Source organism: Serinus canaria, chromosome 9, assembly GCF_022539315.1.
Source record: "Serinus canaria isolate serCan28SL12 chromosome 9, serCan2020, whole genome shotgun sequence".
NCBI classification, from domain to species: Eukaryota; Metazoa; Chordata; class Aves; order Passeriformes; family Fringillidae; genus Serinus; species Serinus canaria.
The window spans coordinates 17775540-17792814 of NC_066323.1; the positions used below are offsets into that span (position 1 = coordinate 17775540).

The following is a 17275-nucleotide window of genomic DNA, read 5'->3' on the forward strand; positions in this document are numbered from 1 at the left end:
ACGTGGGTAAACAAAGAGCTGATATATCAAGATCCTGTGGAATAAGCAGTGTCTAACTACCATGCTTATCTCACTTCAACAAGCTCCCTGCTTAGAGGTTTGGGTTCTCCTAATCAGAGATCAGAGTGGTTGTGGCTGCCTCATCACTCTGGTGTTTATACCACCTTAGCAGCTTTAGACACATCCTGGGCACCTGAACTGCCCGAGCTGTGCTGGGGGTGTCACCCTGGCTCCAGCTGCAGGTGTTCAGGCCTTCTGCCTCCTGCAGATCACTGCAGTCCTGGTGACAGTGGCACAATGGTGGGATGTGCAGCTCCTGAGAAGAAAGCAAGAGAAAGGGGAGTGCCAAGGCTCATTCCTGTCATTTCAAAATACACTTTTCTAACAAAGGGATCCTTCCTTGGCAGTGGGGCATCCCACAGCTGTCCTGCTGAAGGACTGAAAAGCTCTGGTGTCTTGCATCCAACCCTGCCTTTTTGGTAGCTCAGCACTCCCTGACCCTCACTGCAGCTCCACCTAAGATCCCAGCCTGGACCCCATCCCTCAGCCAAGGCACCTTGGAGACAGCAGCACTCCAGAGAAGCAGAGTAGGGGATCCTGATTTAGGCAGAAAAACATAAAGGTTTTGCAGAAGACAGCAGGAAGTTAAGTGCAGCAGGATCTGGAGGAGGCACGAGAAAAGCAAAGGATCCAAAATCAAAGTGGGATCAGAGGCCACAAGGATGTTACAATGAGGCCTGACAGGTGAGCAGAGCAGAGCTGAGCTGCTGGGTGACAAATACAGCCAAGGCTGTGTGGCACTGAGCCACTGCTGCCAGCGATGGAGCTGTAAAGAACTCTCTGGAAAGCTGCCCCAGGACAGCACACCGCAGGCTGAGCTGCACTGAGGGCTGTGCTGTGTGTGAGCTGGAAATGGAGACCAGCACAGCACAAAGCAAGGAAATTACAGAACCTGAAAAGAAGTGGAGTCAGAGAGTAATCATAGTTCTGGGGGAGTGATGCTCCAGTGCCTAATAAAAACAGGTACAGATAACAGCATTAAATAAATGCTCAGCAGGAATAGTTTGTCATTGCACACATCAGAGAGAAGGAAGGAGGACAGTAAAAAAGTTATCATGAGCCATTTCAGCAACTTGAGGGAAACCCACAAACATCACTTCCATATTCCTCTGAAAAAGTACTGTAAAGAGGAAAAGTTCAATACTATGTGCCAGAGCCTCAATCACATTAGTGGATCAACAGTGTTTTTGTGGCAAGTCTTTCAAATCCAGTTTCACTTGTCTCTAAAGGATCCTTAAAAGGACTTTTTCAGTTAGATCTGCTGGCTTTGGCTAACTATACAGAGCAAAGAATTGTCTGCATTCCTACAGAAATGCCCCTAATAACTCCTTAGAATGAGCCGTGGCACTTTTCCACTAATTGTGGAAAAAACTAATGGGCACCTTGAGCACGTGTTATTAATCTGCCTGCCAATTCTGAGAGATTTCAGTTGTGAAAAACTACAAGGCAGTATTTACTCTAGAGCACACATTCTGCACCAGTAAAAATAAAATGCACATGGTGAACTGGAAAAATAAAAAGGAATATTTGCCATGTGACTCTGTTATTATTGAAGAGGAAAACTGTGTCAGCTCCCCAAAGAACAGGGGCTTAGCCTGAGTTCAGTTTCCTTGCACAGGTTCTCAGAAAAGTGAGAGGAGCCATCAGGCATTGTATTCCAAGGCCATAGTTCTCCAAGGGAGGGATATTATCCAAGTGGATTTGGGTTGTAGTTCTACATTTCATTCATTTCAATGACCAAAAAAGAAAGAATAGTTGCAATTATGTTTTTCTGCTGAGTCACCCCATGGCAAAAATACTCTACTCAACTTCATTTCAATTTTTTCCTAAAGAGGCAAGATTCAGAACACCAAACCAAAGTAAGGGTCAAGGCCTTGAACAAAAGTACAAATCCCAGATGGAAATGCAGCTCTTCTGTGATCATGCTTTTCTGAAAAAACTCAGTCATACCCTTATTCTTCATTTTCCCTACCGAGTTCTTGGCTCCCCACATTCTCATTGTAAGGAGTAAATTTGGTATTTCAAAAATGTTGGCAGTCACCTGGAACATAACAAAGACATGTCCTGTTTTTCACAGATGCTATAGAGTCATTTTCTCCACATAGCTTGATGGCTGGGACATCCAGCAGAGGTGTGACAGAGCAGCTTCAGCTTCCCACCCTCAGACATTTGCCCACCTTCCAGATTCATTGTCTCTATGACCAGGATGACAACAACTGTGCTGAGATGACCAACTCCCACAATTTCCTACTGGAATTCCTCCATAAATAAATGTGGAGAAACCAGAGCCTGAATCTAGATATGCAATCTGTGAAAGATTAATGACTAAAAAATTGAGAAGTGGGCAGCAAAAACTTTATCTAAACTTAGGTGTTCTCAACACAAGTCCAATTTTACCAGATCAGCATTGGATAATTTAAAAATGCTATTGGCAAATTAATGTGGGGCTTTCTCCATTACATTACCCTCACTCATCTCTAAGTTCTGCTGGAGCTGAATCAGGTCCAGAATCAGCACAAGAATAGCTGGGATTGACATGAAGGCTAGTTAAAAAGAAATGAAAGAGGAAAAGAAAAGCAGAAAACCTTATTGCTCTATTTATAACCCCTCCACAGGTTCCATGCCAACTTCAACTGGGCCCCCAGGAAAAACAGTTATTTTTCAATCTGGGAAAATGCCTTTCCATAGGGAAGAATATCCCCATACAGTCTTCTTGTAGAATTTATGTAAAGAAAAACAAAATCCAAAAGAAGAGGAATTAAAATAAACCCCCCCAAAGCTGGAGGAGTGGAGCTGAAAGGGGGGCTGTACTGCTGATGATGGATGTTTAGGTACCATATTTCTTCCTGTCCTTTCCTGAGAGCAGTTCCATAATGGGTGTTAACAGGGCAGCTTTAAACACTAAGGAGTGCATTTGCAGTGTAATGTGCAGAGATTTGTCCAGACAATTTCCCATTAACACTAATGTGCACTGCATGGTTAAATCCCTAAACACCACGTGCACAATTTACTTTCAAAAGCCTCCATTACGTTTGGGTGTTGAATTCTTTTGAAACAGTTGTTAGTCTGTTAAACACTGATTGCTCTCACATTAGGCAGACAAAACTTTTCATTTCAGTTTAGACAGTTAATCAGAAGATATATTTTTGCAGGAAGTTCACATACTAAATGAAATTTTTAAAAATTACTCTTCAGAGTTGACATTGATTAACATCTTCAGAAAGACCCATCTAAAGATCTATTCATAAATACTAGAAGCTTCAGATAAATCTGTGATATAACTACAAATTTTGTTCACAGAGGGCATTGCTCACTTCTTTACAAGCATAGTAGGGACAACATCACACATCATTTTTTTCACATTTTTTCTATCGTTAGGATGAAGACAAAATGAATGTGTGCATATTTGTCTTGGTTTTGTTTTTTTCCCTTTTTCTAGACAGGCATGTACAGCACTTAGAAGAATAAAGGAATCTCACATTCAACATGTGAATGCATAAAAAGCCAGGCAGAAAAAGGAGGAAAAAGGGAAGCAAGGCAAGATTATGACTATAATCAAGTTCTGAGTGACAACAGTGTAAGCATTAAAAAAATAAGGTATGAAAACATGTTGGTGCCTACCTTTCTTACTTCTCAATGTAAGTATAAATCTGGTTTACAAATCACAAGATGTTAAAAGAAATGTCCATGCATGAAAGGGATCACTTCATTTTCTTGTGAAAATGCACACACCATTGGGCCAGGCTTTCTGCTAATTACATTTGTTAAGGAAAGCAAGGAAGAGTTATCTGGGGGAGGGGAGGCAAGTGATAGAAATGTGTATTTTACAGAGGAAACTGATATGAAATGCCACATACAAGCAGCAGGTGAGTTTGGATTTACAGACATATACTCTGCCAGGGATTTATGAGTGGACATGAACACGTGAAGCCCACCACATTTACAACAATTCTCTTGTTCTTTTCAGTGGTTTTCAGAAGTGGAAGCTTGCCATTACACACAAGCATTTAATTCTTCAAACAGCCCAGTTCCTTCTTATGAGACAATAAAGTACTTCCCCTTGTAACAGCAGGTAAGCACTGAAGGCATCCTTAAAAATCTAACCCCAGTGTGCTAAAGAAAGTTAATAATCTTTAAACTACACACAATGCCACTTCATCCCTGGTCCCAGAACGTTGTAAAATGTCTGATTAGTCCTTATAATAGTGCTAACACCTCCACAGCACATAAAAGAGGACTTTTAATTTACAAAAGACATCTCTGGTTGTCCTGATTTTTACCTTTAATTAGACTGTAAGACATTGCTCCATTTGGCTGTTAACCAACATATGAGGTATAGGCTTAGTGTACAAGGTAGATTTGTGAGGCTTTTTTAAAAGCAATACTGTAATATTTTGAATATATTTTAATACACACTATCTCATGGATTATTTAACTCTCTAATGAGGTAGAAAGAAATATTAAAGACAATATTTTAAATGTCAGGTAAATGGCTCAGTTTAAGGCAAAAAAAGGAGAACTTTTCTGTTGATTCTCTTGCAATGGTTCCAACAACTGCTTAGATTTTGGAAATGATTTTGTGATGCTTAGATTTTATATTGGTGCAATAATTGTCGCAGTAGGGTACTGCACCTAGCCATGAAATTCATTTAAAAATGAAATAGGAGACAGGATGAAAAACACAGAAAAGTCAGCTGGCCCAAAGGAATTATAAATAATTTTGAAAATAAAAGTGTTTCTGTGGCAACATGAACTTTAATAAGTCAAAATTTGCAATACTGTAAAGCTATGCCCAATGACAGGTAAATGCATGTGTCTGAATAAGGAGACCAATGGAGTTTATAGTCACAGAGCTGTCAGAGGAAATCAGAGGAAGTCAGCAAGACATGTCTGAGCACTTAATAAAAATCATCATCCAGCTCACAAACCCTAAAACAAGGGGAGATCTGCACTGTGATATGTAAGGGACTTAGCATGTCATTTGACATGTGCACTTGCCTCACTGTGGTCCAGCTGGACCAGGAAAAAGAGGGGCAGTCCAACAGGTACTTCTTTTGTTTCAGCACATCTTGAAGAGGAAACAAGTTGGCTGCTTCCTTCCTCCCTGTAATTCTCTTACCAAACAGAAGTTTCAAGAAAGCTCTGTATGCATCCCTCTGTAATGAACAAACAAAACACAGGAGCCAGTCAAACTTCTGGTGAAGCTCTGCACCACAGGAGAAATACAAACACTATCTCCACAAAAAGTTACCTGAGGACAAATTCAGCCACAGAAGCAAAAAGTGGAAGTGTTTGGGCAGAATGTCTGCCCTGCAAGTGGAAAGAAAAACTCCCATAAATTTAAATTTGAGCATTTCAGATGGAATAAATAACAGGACACTGCATGGGGGGGATCATGCCCAACTCTAGCTCAGTCACAGCCATCTCCCCTTGAGTATTCCTACCTTGGTCTGCAGGACTTCAAAGGAGGTTTGAAGGGTCAGAGCAGTGAGCAGCTCCTTCACCTGCAAAACAGGCACAGCTGCTCAGCTCCAACTATAGACAGGCACAGCCCAGTCTGACTACACTGAAAACTCAGGGTACCTGGCCTTAGATTTCAGTGCACTGCCTGGGAACACCTCCTGTGCAGCTTCTGTTCCAGAAATCAAGAAAAAGTGTTGGCTTTTTAATAATTGAAAACCACACTTATCTAGTCTAAAAGGACTAATTAAAAATTTAGAAACTAATCATGATCACCTATTCGTTTCAAGGGAGAATGCTGTAAAAGAGACAGGAGAGAATTGAATTTAAATAAATTAAAATAACAACAAAAGCCCTATTTGAAGCATCATGACTGTGTTTGCATCTAACACCAGAATTTCAGTGCATGTTATAACCAACAAGGATGGACATAAAACCTTCTTCATCCCATTACCAGACACAGGGTGCATTCTAGTACTAATCTATGCTTTGGTTCCATCTGGAGGCACCTTCAGAGCAATGGTAAGCCTAGATTTAAAGTTCATTGCCAAACTAATGGCTCAAGAAGAAGAATGAAAATCACAGAGAATGCTTCAAACATGAGAGACTGGTAAGAACAGGAGTGATTACTTTGGACATGAGAGCACTCAGCAAGGCCTAAAAGTACAGAAAGGTAAAATATGGTATAGACAAGATTTCTGGGGAATGGCTGTTTGCCTACATCATTATAGAACTGCTTTCAGGGAAAATAAAAAGGTGAGGAACTTGGTTAATAAGCTTTCTTTTTCATTACACATCCTGTTACAGAGGTCACCAATATCAAAAGCTAAAGATTAAATGTTTCCAAAAGCATTCACAAGGCATCACCAAATACACTGAGTAATAATTAATGCCAGTTCTTAATGACAGTTCACACTTAAGGAAAAAACTGTTGAACACCAGAATAAGAACCACATAAAGACAAATCATTCTATTACAAAACTAGTGACTTCTACAGATGATTTGACTTTTGCGCTTGACATCTGAAAAAGAGCTTTAGAATGGGACATTTGTTATTCATAACTGAGAGTGGTGGGTCAGGCTTTGGCAAGTCAGATGGACCAGCTAAAGACACTCCCAGAAGGCAAAATAAAATAACTAATGGTCTTAAAAACCAGGAATTCTGTCAAAAAGGAATTGAGGTTATTTAAGCTGAAGAAAAGAAGGCCAGAAGACACAACCATATTCTTCAACACATAAGTTTTTGTAAGGGGATACTGTTGATCTGTGGTAGTCAGGATGAGCAAAAATGGGTTTGAATTGCTGCAAGAAATAAGAAAATCCTTGTCTATATAAAAAGTTAGATACTGGAATAAATTTCCAAGGAAGTTGTTATGTCTCTTTCATCATAAGTCTTAAAAATTACTTAAGAAGTATTTGCAAGAGATAAGATAGCTCAGGAAAAACTCAAAACTCTTATTTTCTCTGATTTTATATTATTTGAATTATAAAAAAGAAGGTGGTGATTTGTTTTAGAAATGCCAGTATTCAGCTCACATGACCAAACCCCTTACAGCAATCTGTGCCTTTGCTTCCAACCCCCTTACTAAGTCCTGAGGCAAACAACTAGCACCCTCTCCACTTCAATTTACAAGATGATTGTCTCTGAGTAATGGTAACACTTATTCCAAATGGTTTTCATGTCAGACAGGATCTTCTTTTCAGAGAGAGGAAGGAACATGGCTATCAAGTTTTCTTCCCTAAAGCTGCCTTTTCCACAGAGATGTAAAAAAAATTGGCTACAGCTACCTAGCTTTTACTTTTAAATCAAGGTAGATTGTTCATGGATGTCCTAGTGAAAAATATCTAAGCAAAGATGACCCCTCCTTGTGCCTGGCTGTCAGCTCAGCAAGGCCAGGAGCAAGAAGGGTGGAAGAGCCTTGGCCAGGGCACTCTGTGTGGGGCAAAATAGACACGCAGGTGGCCAGAGTATCCCAGCCCAGGCACAACTCTATTCAGAACTAAATGTCTGCCAGTCTGTAGAGAAGAATGAGTTCTGTGAAAATCTCCTTCCAATTCACCTGGAACAGAAGTGCCAGCACTGAGCCAATGTAAAATGAGAATCACACTTCATCTTCCTTATCCCACCTGTGGCATGCAGAATCCCCTAACCAACCTGCCTTCACACTCCTCTTCCTTCTCTCACACTCCCAGGTACAATTTGGAGTCCCAAGCTGTCCCAAACCATAAACTGTTTGTGTAGTAAAAGGAGTAAATAAAATGAGTTCATGAGGACTCCATATTTATGACTGGATCATTCAAAGAGAACACAGGCCTTGTTCAGTAAAGATAAGTAAGCCATAAGCGCTGTTTTCCTCTTTCCCATCCTTTGGATGTGCATGAACCAGTTTGTGTCACCTGTGACAGGATCCAGGCATTGTTTGCTCTAATGGCCTGACAGAATTCCCTGGGAGACTGGCCTCTCACACTCTTCTCTTCCTCCTCAAGAACTGAAGCCTCATTCCTCACGAGGCAGATCAAGAGGGCACAAACACTTGGCTCCCAGGTGCCACAGCTCATCATCATACAGCTCTCTGTGGAGGCTTGAGGTTAGTTACCCCAGCCAAAAAGGAACAAGGAGACATTTCTGTTAGAGCACAGTGACAATCCTCAAACAAACTGCTTTCTGCAGGAGTTTCTATGTTGTCTCACATTTCATTCAGCCTGCCAGCCAGAGCAGAAAGTTTTAGCAGCTCAGTTCAATGGACTGGAAATATATTAAGGAATTTATTTGATTTTGGTGCTGGTGATATTTTCATTTCATTTTTCATTTACATCTGGACAATGCTGTTAACTCCTTCAGCCAGGGATTTTATTCCTATTGTTTAAATAAAAAGACAACAAAAAAATTTCAATCTTTTTTTTTTACAGTCAGGGATTACATCCAGAATTTTTTAAGAGGTTTAAAGGAGGGAGAGGACAAAGGGGCCAGAGCTGTTCTCTCTTACTGTTTGTTTTTAATTTTTGGGGTAAGTACTGTACTTGCTAGGCCTGACATAAAAAATTATTCACATTCCCCCCCATAACAGCCATGAGCACTTCTCTTGAGCTAGTTTCAGTCAACATGGTCATTGGCCATGGTCTGAGTGGAGTCTCCTGCTGGAGCAATCCTGCCATGCAATCATTTCTGAATTGGGCTGCTGTTGCAAAACTTCCTAGACAAGGATGTTAGCAAACATGCTAAAAATCAGAACAGGAAGCACTAACAGGATTTTTAAGACAAAAAAATGAACTGAGAAAAAAGTATAAGATTTTCCAAGGTCTCCCCTAGTGGAGGCCAGTTTTGTTTTATTGCTTTTTTTGAGGTTTGGTTTGGGGTTTTTTTGGACCAGCCAATTTATATTAGGAAGTAATCTCCTAATTTATGAAGGAGTCCTTGAAGCTCCCTAGAAACTCCCAGCTTCATGATTTATTTGATAATTACAGAGGGGTGATTTCAATATCCTTATGTTTCTCATTGTTTTGCATGTGGCCATCCATTACAGCAGAAGAAATTACCAAAATCCTAAAAGATATTATCATTTTCATATCTAGTAGGCCTGATGAGTTTTCTATGAGCAGGATGCATGACACAATGAATAAGGAAACTGGATTACAGGAAAGGAATAAAAATCTGGAGAAAGAGGACAAAGAAAGGTGAGGCTATTTTATGTATAGGTATAAAAATGAGGGTAGAAGTGCAATTTTTATTTATGGAGGTTACAGCTCTGCTCTGAAGTCATTAGTGACTCATTGCATATCACAGGATTAAAAACAAGGAATGGGTAGATCAGCAAGCCCGAGCAGATATCCAGATTTCTGCCTCCACCAGCCAACATTTGCAGAAGGCTCCTCTTTTGGAAAAATCCTTGTTCTTTCCTCAGAAAGAAAAAGCCCACCCTTGATTTCCTGCTAGGAGCTCTCTGTCAGCTGGGACTGGGGGCAGCACAGAGCCCTGCCCTGGCTGCCTGGGCACGGGAACCCTGCCAGGAGCTCTGCCAGCCCAAGGGAAAGGTGCTGCAGGCTGGCCCTGGCTCCTGGGGACAGGAACCCCCCCCACCGCAGCAGCTGGTGACAATGGGGACAGAATCACTGCTGGAAGGATTTTACTTCAGAGAATTCTCATCTGGGCCTTTGTTCAGAATTTAAATGCTACAAATTCGAGGCCTGCACCTTGCTAATGTTGCCTCCAGCACTGGGAGGGCATTTGTCAAAGGCTTCTGTGGGAACCAAAATTACCCCTCAGTGATTTTGCCATTACAAGATTTACCTGCTTTACCACTGCAGATCCTAACAGCAACATCAACAAAATGTTCCAGCATCAGGAACTCGGGAAGTCTTGGAAATCACCACGTTTGCCTGCCGGAAATGAAATGCCTCTCTCCAGTTCCAGCTCCTGCAAGCCAGATTGTGTTACAGGACATGCTGTTAAACCAATCACACTGCAAAATGCATTAACACTACTCACCCCCAAAACTGGGGTGCTTATGAATTCTGGAGTGATGATGAGACAAAGCAATCAAAGCTGGACCATTCAATACAGAGCTTACACTCCACCCTCATCTCATCAAGGCTCCTGAAGGAGTTACAGCCCAAATGGTGCTCACACGTTCCTTTGTGTTTTGCCTCTTATACCACACCCATTAAAAAAGAGCACCAGTGATGTACAGCACACCCTGAATTGGGTCTGTCACAGGCAGGTCAAGCTTTCTCAAAGGGGTAAACCTGCTAGTGCATATTTTATATTCAATTTCTACTGACTGTTTATTTTGTGACACTGCTGTCACATGCTTTTATGCCAATTGCAAAACTCAAAGAAAGTGTGTTTTATTGTTCCTGGAAAAACAGTGAGGTTGGTGCTCAGAGATTTCTTTTTCAGGAAAGGCAATTACCCCTCAGAAAAGCTTTAGTCGAGTCCAGGACAAGAAGTGAAGGCTTGTAGTCAGGATTTCAGCTCTCAGTGTTGGATAAGATCCCACCTACATTCTGGAAAAGAGATAGAAATTTTAATAGATCCTATGGGGTTCCTCCACATCACTGAAAAACAAAATGCTCAGAGCTTATTGCTGTATGGAGTTGTCCAGGTACAGTTAAATGATTCATCATGTACCCCCTCTGTTAATTAATTACTCAGTGCTATACAAAATCTATGTTATATATTGCTAGGTACTTGGATTCTTATTACAGATTATTGCAACATAGCAAAAAAAAGACAGCTTCTGTTTTTTAAAGTTAAATAAAAAGTTGATATACCCAAAAGTTGTGCCTACATGTCTGGAAACTCAGTAAAATATGTATAAATTAAAAAAAAAAAAGCCAAAAGCAAGCTTACATGAACAAATGGAAAATTTAATTAAAAACAGGATGAAGATGGATTCTGTACATTTTTCAGGGTCAAGTGACCTGGAAGGAGTCGGACAAAACTTTGAGTGGATAAAAAGTATTAACTTGGAGAACAAATGAGAAAAACAATAAAGTTTAATAACAAATGTAAGTAATTAAAAATGGAAAAGAAGCCTCAAAAGAGATTTTAAAAGAGAAATTTTTGAAATGATCCATTAAGCCATATTTGACACTTTATACACAGACACAATTTTCCCCTTCTTAGTGCATATTTTATCCTCTTCTACAGTCACCCAGCTGCTGCTGCATCTCAGACCTGATCATTGCCTCTTCCACTTCTGGTAAGCAGTGCTTGCATGGCAGTGGTCTGTATTTGAGATGAAATACCTGCAAAAGACAGGAGATGTTCCTGGTTCAGAGAGGCAGCAGTCTAAACCCTTAACCCAGCCAAGACACTCTCTTTTCAGAAGAAGGAGGACAGGCCAGTGAGGGTACTCACAGCCAAAGCTCCAGAACTTCACTTTGTAGAGGCATTACAGACCTTCCCCTGCCAGCTGTGAATATCTCTTTCATGGGCTTCATGCATCTCATAAATCCCTTCCTCCCTCAGGTCACTTGTCTTTGGTCTAACATCATGTTTCCACAGGAGAAGTTTTCCCTGTTTTTATTCTCATCCCATTCTGCTATTACTGGAGTGGTTCCTACACCAATTCAAGAGTCTCTGAATTTTGCCTGAGATTCTGAAAATTCTGGACTCCAAACTGCAGCTGTGAAAGCAGGAGAATCAGCTCCTAGCTCTTTCTCACAGCTACAGAGCCATGTTACCCACTTCAGTTTTCCCTAATTCTGGCAGAGCAGGGCACCATGAGTCACTCACTACACTCTCTTGCCAACAACTCTTTCAAAGCACAAATCTCCATAAGGGGAAATTAAATATTTCTATAAACTCACCCTTCAAGAGCCAGCAGGACTGTGTCACTGAGTGTGCTTCTTGACATGACACACTGAAAAGATCCCCATAATAATCACTGCAGAGCAATCAGAGAATTGAATCACATTCTAGACCTGTCACTAGTTCTGTTTCTCAGACAGGCAAGGACATGTGTGACTTTTGGGGCTTGTTCCTGCTGCCACCGAAGGCAAAGGCAAACTCTCCACTGGCTTGCACAGGCACAGAGCCACTATTATGTTACAGAGCAGAGCTGGAGGAGCAGAGTGAGGCTGTGCCTTGGGAGGAGAGCTCTGCACAGCTGAGCTACTGCTCTTCTCCAGCAATTCTACAAGTTACCTTCCTGGGTTTCATAAAATACAGAGCAACACGAAGAGGATCTAGAGCCACTTTTCTTGGGAGAGAGACCAAATGAAATTTTCCTGATTAATTTACCTTCCCTTGTTCCCCTAAATAAATAAATAAACAACACAACAGCAGAACAAGACAGGCTTATTCTAGTGTTTAACTAATTAACACTACAAATTAGTGTTTAATGGCAATGATAATTATAATCATATCCCTCTGAATCTACTGAGGCTGCCACATCAGATGGATTGCAATCTTCTCCAGCCCTCTACAACTTTAAATCAATATCACTTCAAACCTGACAGGGTCATTTCATGAAAAGTGATTAGAGAGTCACCTTTATTTTCTGTGTTAAACTGAGAAATTCAAAAGCCTCTTTAAGTGGTGGGAGAAGAAAGGATAAAGCATCACTTTGAGTTAACAAAATCAGTAATTGAAGCTCCTTTTTGTCCCACATAGGCATCATTCTTTAGGTTTTCATTTGAGTCAATCCCAAAGCCAAAATTCACAGGCTCTCTGCCACTTGCCCATTATGTACAACAGAATAATTTAGATTAGGAAGGACCTTTGTAGTCCAACCCAGCATTCAAAGCACTGCTACCAGTTTATGCAGGGCTTTCTTGAGCCAGGGCTTGAATATCTCCACCCCCTGGCTATATGATTCAGTGTTGGATAATCTTCTTGGCAAAAAGCCTTTCTCCTTATATCAAACAGGAACCTCATTGCAACTTGTGCTGCTCAGTCAGGGAGAGGCATCAGACATCCTTGTAGCTCAAGATCTGGGAGGCAGCAGCCTCTCAATGAAGTCCCACCTGGGCTGAGTCCTCTAATGTGCCAAGTCCCTCCAGCCCGTGCTGGATCCCGGCCCTTGGCACACTGACACTACCACTGGACAGCTTCAAGCAGAATTTCTGGGCCATTCTACAGCCACCCTGCCAAGTGCTGCTAAAAGCAGCACCTCTGTGCTGGCTACAGGCTGGAGCTGGGCTCCTGCACAGCCTGTGGAGCGGTGCATGCCTTCCCCTGCACAGCTGTCAGCTGGAGAGCAGGGCTGCAGCAGCTCCTAACCAAGAGACAGCCAGCAGAAGCTCTCTGTTGGAGCTGACAGAAGCAAAAGCCTCTGGAAGCTGAACCTCACCATCAGCAGTGAGCCAGGCACTCCCAGCCAATGCAGCTATCAGATGGCCCCTGAAGCTCTCTCCAAGAGAAGGTTGGAAGCTTGGAAAGAGCTGCCCTTTCTGCCACTCACCTGTGCTAGCTGTCTCAAGCCCCAAACCCTCATGGACAGATGATGTGCTCCTTCTTGAAAGAAAGTTCAATGCAGTCTTTGGGAAGGATCATTAAAACACACCAATAGAAATTAAATGGAATAAAACTCTTCTAGGTTTACTGGTAAAATGTAATCAGAGGGGGTCAATACAGAGTCTGGGAAGATTCTGAATTGTGCTGGTTAACATCCAGGTTCAGCACCCAGCTAAGACAACCACAGAGGACACAGGAAATGAAGCAGAGAGGAAATTCTGCTGAGGAATGGCAGAAGACCACTGCAGCAATTCACTTTGTTTCTCACCATGGGATGAGAGCAGGGAAGAAATGCAGGAGAGCTATGGAGCAGCTGAGCACTGGTATAAGCATGGCATGGCGCTACTCTATATATTCAGATATGCCACACATGACAAACACATACAGCAAATACTCTTAGAGCATTATAATAATGAAAACAGCACACAATGAACATAAAAATCCAAGTATACAGAATTTGGAGCATCCAGAGGTCAGTATTGTGAACTACTGGGACTGTTATTGTTTCCAATGCCAAAAGCAGAAGCTTGCTACAGCTGAGTCTCTCAGTGGCTTTTGTTGTTTTCATTAGTACTAAACATTCAGAGGAATCTCAAAAGGGAGAGACAATTACCTGGGGAATGCAAGTTTTGATCTATCTTAGCCAGTCATTTGACCTTATTGTGATTTTTTGTGCATTTCTTTAATACTACTACTTTAACTACTAATACTAAGAAAACAACTTCCTGATGTTCAAGCCTCTAATTTTGTAAGATTGTCAGCTCAAATAAACACATGAGGGGCAGGAACTTGTCCCTGTTCCTTGATCACCTCCACGTCTCCAACTGGGAATATATTTTTCCCTATATGCTATGTTAAATCCAGGAGGAAATCAAATATACATTTCTACTGGTGACTTAAGCTCTGATCCTACCATTAGTTAAACACAAGCTTAATTTTATACATGTGAGTCATCCCATCAACATCCCCATATGCCAGAGACTTTGTGGGATTGATGCCCAGAAATGAAACCATAATGAATGAATTCCATTTCTGAGTTGCAGAACCAGGGTTGGAAACCCTGAGAACAGAGATACTGGAACATAAATCCACAGTATAACATGGGCCAAGGAAGTAAACACTTAACAAAAAAAAAAAAAAAAAAAGGAAAAAAAAGGAAAAAAAAGGAAAAAATATAAAGAGATTATCTAATTCCTTACTCTGAAAAAAAGCCTCCCAAGAGTTGATGGTATTAATTAAGAAGTTTCGTTCCTGTTACCCAACAGCCAGTGCTTCTCCAACAAAAACATGGCAAAATGCCTCATTTTAAAGAGCACATGCCAGACTTTGGATTTAGCTCTGCCTGCTTTTGGCCACCACAGCACCATAAATTTGCTACATCTTTCATTCTGCCCCCATATGTCAGGATTGTGTCTAAACTCAACAACTCCTTTCTTTTCCACACGGGCAAAACAACAACAACAAACAAAAAAAAAAGCAAACCTTCAGCAATTTATAGTTCCAATGAAACCCCCAGGACATACTTACATTTGAAAAACTTTTTGAAACATTAAGTACATAATTAGAACTAAATATAAGTAATTGATACACTACTGAATTATTAACATGATGTGTATGCTGTTCAAAATGGTTGCAGCCCTTCAGTAATGAAATAGCTCATTACAACACAGGCAACTGTTTGCTCTGTTGCAGGACCATGTGCCAGAATAAGAGCTGTAGGGAAAAAGATGAGAATAGAACAATATTTAACAGCTCAGAGTGAAACCTCAGCTCTTACATTGCTGGCCATGTCTAAAAGCAGCAGGCCCAGAATCTCTCTGCATTGGCATTTCTGTCACCTGCTGCAAGACAAATGGGTTGGGAGACTGGTACTCAAAAGCAAACATGACTTGTAACTTCAAAGTTCACTTTCAATCTTACACTATTAACAAAATGAATCTTCTCCAGTCCTTTCACAACATATTTTATAGACTCATCTTCTCCTGTGTACTAAACCAAATTTTTAGTACGTATCAAAGCATATTTCCTGGAAGCCCCATACATTATTAACATTTAATATCAGGTGTTGTACAAAGAGTCATTGTCAGAAGTAATTTCTTCACAAATATCAACACTTTGCATTTCCAAACTACCCAAGGCTTCCCTCCTTCTCCAGATAGTTTGTAAATACAACACTCACAGGCCATGACAACAGGGGATTACTCTCATTTGAACTTGCATACTTGCATAGCAAAATGCTTAATGCTTAATTCTGTTTCTCCTATTAAGATTAGTTGGGGGGAAAAAAAGTAAGTGTGTGTGTATATATATATATATATATATATATATATGTATTTTTTTAATACCAAAATATGAATTTAAAAATGAGAGTGTGCAAATATTTACCCCTCTCTCCTCTCACAATGTTCTGAACAGCAGACTTATCCCTGACAATATTCATCTCCTGTAAACACTGGCAAAGCAATTTCAGAATTGTTATTTCATTGCATATTCACTAGCTGTTGCTGGAGGTATTTTGTTCAGCTCTAATTAGCACAGTTAATAAGATCAATATTTTCATTACTGAATGCTGCAGTAAGGCAAAACACACTTTAAAACTTACATTGACAAGATCCCAAGAAATATATTTATTGGGAAATCCTACTTGTCTATTTCAAAAGCAAAAAGCCCTCAAAATTGGAGGGAAAACACTTTTGGTGTTTGCCATTTTGCTGAGGACAGAAATGAAAATTGAAACATCCATAGCAGTTAGAGGTGCTTTTAGAGGCAAAAGGACTCTTTGTTCTAATTGGGTTTTTTGCTACTATTTCCTTGTGTCCCATGACTTTTTCATGAGAAATAACTGCTGCAGTTTGACTCACCTGTACAGACCTTGGTGTTGACACCATCGCTCTCCTTGTACTCTTGCCTGGCTTCAAAAATACCCAACAACAAAACACCAGAAACCTGAAAAAAAAGCAGAGGCATTATAATCTAGCAGCAGTGTTTAAAATTCAGCTTTAACTCTGGCAAATAGAGATTGAAGGAAATGAACACAATATAGCTGCAGCAGCCCAGTGAGTGTTAGCTCTGGGGAGAGAGAACTCCTCAGCACCCCTGCCCTAACAAGGGCCCTTGGGGTTCTTCCTTCTGCAGAGAGCATCCTCTCCTACCACAGAGCACACGACAGTCTCAGCCTTCTCTGCACCTCATGACAGCAACCACAGCAGCAGAAAAAGGGAATTCAGATGTCAGATATCCAGTTTCTCACATCTCTGGGCTTTGTTTTCCAGCACTCTTCATGTCTAACAATAATGGGTTAGAAAAGGATCCTGACTCTGTAACTCTTTTTTTTTTTCCTGAAACTTCTTTCTTCTTTTTTTTTAACAGAAAAGCTCAAATCTGTACTTGGACAGCATTCTTCCATCCTTTCACTGAACTTATTAAATGAATTGGCAATTCACTGTGATCTTACCTCTGTGGAGATGTCACTCAGGAAACTGTGAATGTAAACTACCCTAAAATAATTCCATGCTCACGTTGAGTAATTATTTTAAAAACTGTTCCTGCAGAAAAAGATGATCAAATATCAAATGGATACTGTATAATTAAGCAGCAAGACACACCAGGGAGCAGACAATAGGTTTAGGTGCTTTATTAAGCATCAGGCTGAAGGCAGGGATTGCCAGAGCAGAGAGATGAGCATTATATGGCACTGCTTGTAACATAAAGCTGCTCCCTGGGGTAACACATCCTGCACCTGGTGAGGTTTTGCCACCCACTGTGTCCACTCAAATTGGTTTTCTTCATTTCCAT

General features: G+C 40.8%; 1 long non-coding RNA gene across 1 annotated transcript; it reads right to left on the bottom strand.

The window, feature by feature from the left end:
• Window positions 1-10870: 10870 nt before the first annotated feature.
• On the bottom strand, window positions 10871-17065 carry LOC127059920 (uncharacterized). Its single transcript, XR_007778270.1, has 3 exons — window positions 16935-17065; window positions 16342-16426; window positions 10871-10941 (listed from the first exon to the last, which is right to left on the bottom strand). It is a non-coding gene; the product is annotated as an uncharacterized LOC127059920 (long non-coding RNA).
• Window positions 17066-17275: the final 210 nt, after the last annotated feature.